General features: G+C 37.4%; 1 pseudogene; it reads left to right on the forward strand.

Annotated features, from left to right (window-relative positions):
• The first annotated feature begins 2,767 nt into the window (after window positions 1–2,767).
• On the forward strand, window positions 2,768–3,497 carry LOC148011348 (vesicle-associated membrane protein 711 pseudogene; annotated as a pseudogene).
• The last annotated feature ends 342 nt before the right edge of the window (window positions 3,498–3,839 follow it).

Raw genomic sequence — 3,839 nt, forward strand, 5'->3', positions numbered from 1 at the left:
AACTAAATTGGCAAAGCATTCTTCAATAAATATTGAACACAATTTTAGGTGGTTATATACTTCTGTGTTGTGCCAATGCCCTTCTTCTATAGTAGCACTATTTGCAATTTGTCATGAGCACAACACTCAATAAAATGAATATCAAATATCTCAAGTAAACATTGGACTACATGATTGTTGATGCAACACTACAAGGGATTAGCCTTGTAGATAGCCCGATTAACATGGTTTATGAACTATTAAAAAAACTTACAAGCACATCTATAAGTATGCTTACACCCATATCAAAGGACCTATGCATACTATCACATGTATATTATGAACCAAAAACATGATCTTAAACATGCCTTTATTCGTGATTTTACTAAAGTTTGAACACATATATAAATGCACTTATAAAAAAACTATATCCTAGCACAAAAAATGACTAGGGAGCTATTGGTTGCAAAATTGTAGTCTGAAATGGAGATGCAATCCTATAACCGTTAATTCCTTGGTTTTTTCCTAGTTATTATTATCAACTATATTAAACAAAGTATAACAATAAAACTAAAAAGAAAAAAAATGATTTTTGATAAATTTATTGAATTATATAGTAGTAGAATTACACATTGTTTGAAGATAGATTGGACTTGGCTTACAAAAGACTCTGTACAAAATATATCAAAGTAGAGTTAAAGATGCATTGTAGGCTAGATTTAGCTTGCATGACAAAAAAGAGATATAATAAACCCTAAAAATACATTAAAAACACCCTCCATGTACATCCCTCCCTAATGCATGTGGGTCTTATTCCTTGAGAAGTACACATCATGGGGGAGGATTAGGATCTCCTTATGATGATATATGGGCCATACTTGGAGCAACTCCAATGTCTTGTTCCTTGTTCCCAACCTCCACCTTTGTTTGCAATATATTCCTAAATATACAAGTAAACATGACACAAAGGAGAATTGTGCTACCACAAGATATATGATGATATGCACCTCCATCTATAAAAGAGTCCAAAATGATGTTACATTTAGGGTTGCAAGACTATGCACACACAACTTGGGGAGAAGAAGATTGAGCGAGGATAACAGTACAAAATGTATGAATAGTATCAATAGAGAAGATTTAAAAGACTAAATATGCCATAAAGATGAATATACATATATATAATACGAAGGGGGAAAAAACTCCTAGAGAGGGAAAAAAGTGTCCTAGTAGTCTTAAGTTTGTTCATACACATCATTGTCAAAATACAGTAACAAAGCCCCCATTGGAGTGATTGGTGAATAAGAGTTGGCCCTCATGTACAGAAAAGTGTCAAGTCTGATGGAATCCACAAAGGGGAATAAGCCTAAAGCTTTGCAAAAATATTCAAACTTTTGATAGGGAAACATTTTTGTAAAAAGATCTATAAGTTTGTCCTATTTTCGTACATATACCAAGTTGATCTATGGAGAGCCTCTTCCTTGATGAGATATTTGTAATCACACCTAATGTAGCCTCTTTGTATGAGGTAGTTTAGGCTTAGGACGTGCAGGCAAACTGAATCCCATATGCATAGAGGAGAGAGAAAACTACTACCCATCCAACAACTATAAAGCATTGTACTTGACTACCACTTTTTTATATATATGATGAATGCAATATCATGATCCTTTACCATTTTAGTTAATATCTTGATCATTGTCAATCTTATACATAAGATTGTGTTTATGAGTCCAAGCTTCCATCTTGGAACCTAATTCACTTGTGTAATAGGTCAAGTCTTCGTCTATGTCATCATGATCTCAATCTTCATCTTCCATACATCTGCCATAGCCATGCTCTAGATCTCGCATCTTTTGACATGATATTAAAGCACAGCTGAGCATGGCTTAGCATGACCCAGATCTTCTCTCCCTCTCTGCAATATCATGATGCTTTACCATTTTAGTTAGTATCTTGATCATTGTCAATCTTATACATAAGATTGTGTTTATGAGTCCAAGCTTCCATCTTGGAATCTAATTCACTTGTGTAACAAGTCAAGTCTTCATCTATGTCATCATGACCTCAATCTTCATCTTCCATACATCCGCCATAGCCATGCTCTAGATCTCGCATCTTTTGACATGATATCAAAGCACAGCTGAGCATGGCTTAGCATGACCCAGGTCTTCTCTCCCTCTCTGCAATATCATGATGCTTTACCATTTTAGTTAGAGTATCTTGATCATTGTCAATCTTATACAGAAGATTGTGTTTATGAGTCCAAGCTTCCATCTTGAAACCTAATTCACTTGTGTAACAGGTCAAGTCTTCATCTATGTCATCATGACATCAATCTTCATCTTCCATACATCCGTCATAGCCATGCTCTAGATCTCGCATCTTTTGACATGATATGAAAGCACAGCTGAGCATGGCTTAGCATGATTCAGGTCTCTCTCTCTCTCTCTCTCTCTCTCTCTCTCTCTCTCAAGCCTCCTTGTTTTTTTGCTCCTTCCTCTCCATTGTTAGGGTTTTCGCCGCTGCCATAGCTCTCCTTCCGGCCAGTGCTGGAAACTTCTCGAGCGCTTTAATCTCGCTTCCTCGACGACCTCTTGCTTGCTTCGTTTTTTTTCATAGTCTTCCTAACTATTTTCGTCACTTGCCATCACCAGCATAATTACCATCTTTGATCTCTGCAGAAAGGAGGCCCTTGTTGCATCACCAATGGAGGAGCATTAATCTGAAGATTGGACGAAACTGTAATGTCTCTCTACCTTCGCCTCCAAGGATCAGTGCAGCGGCTTCAATGGCGATCCACTACTCCATGGCTGCACGAGGCCCTGTTGTGCTTGCTGAATATAGTGCAACCCCCTGGAATGCCAATACTGTGGCCAGGTAGATTCTTATGAAGATACCTGGAGTCGCAGATAGCCATGTCTCTTTCTCGCAGGATCGGTACATATTTCATGTGATGAAGGCAGAAGGATTGACATTCCTATGCATGGCGAATGATACATTTGGAAGACGCATTCCTTTCGCTTTTTTGGAAGATGTACATTCACGATTCATGAAAGCATATGGGTGCGAACTGCATCAACAGCACTTGCCTGTGCTATGAATGATGAGCTCTCAAGAATGCTGAATCAACAAATGGACTATTTCTCGAATGATCCCAATGCAGATTGAATAAACCGGATGAAAGGGGAAATTAGTCAGGTTTGAAATGTTATGATAGAAAATATTGACAAGATACAGAAGTGAGGTGATAGGTTGTAACTACTTGTTGATAAAACATCACATTGGAACTACTTTTTGATAAAACATCACATATTCAAGATAGAGCATTTCGCTTTAGGAAACAAACTCGCCAATTATGAGGTGCAATGTGATGGAGGAATGTCAAAATTGGGTTTGACTTGGTCATTCTGCTTTTGATAGTCATCTATGTTGTTCTGGCTATTGTTTGTCGTGGTGTTACCTTGGACATGAAGACTAATGTAACTAGTGCAAGCAAAGTCAATGTTAAAAAAGACTAGGAGAACCTAGAAGAAGAGGACCAAAAGATCTACAATGAATTAAAGATCTATGTCAAAAGAAATACTAAAAATTGCAAGGACCTATTGGTCCTTGACCCAATTTTTTACTAGATTTTTTCAGCCTTGTAATGTCAAATGTCTTTATCATAAGCTTGTAAACTCCTCATATAGCCTTGTACTACAGCCTTTGTATACTTTGTGAGGCCCCTATTATAGTCTCTGGATGTCCATCATGTTTGTGATATCCACACTTAGCCTGTTTTGCGATAGTCTTTGGTGTTTTACCATGTTTATGGTGTGCCCACACTTTACAGGTGTGCTCTCACTAAAGCCTCTACACAC

The sequence above is a fragment of the Lygodium microphyllum genome, chromosome 28 (assembly GCF_053477565.2).
Source record: "Lygodium microphyllum isolate KBCC chromosome 28, Lygodium_microphyllum_v1.1.10, whole genome shotgun sequence".
NCBI classification, from domain to species: Eukaryota; Viridiplantae; Streptophyta; class Polypodiopsida; order Schizaeales; family Lygodiaceae; genus Lygodium; species Lygodium microphyllum.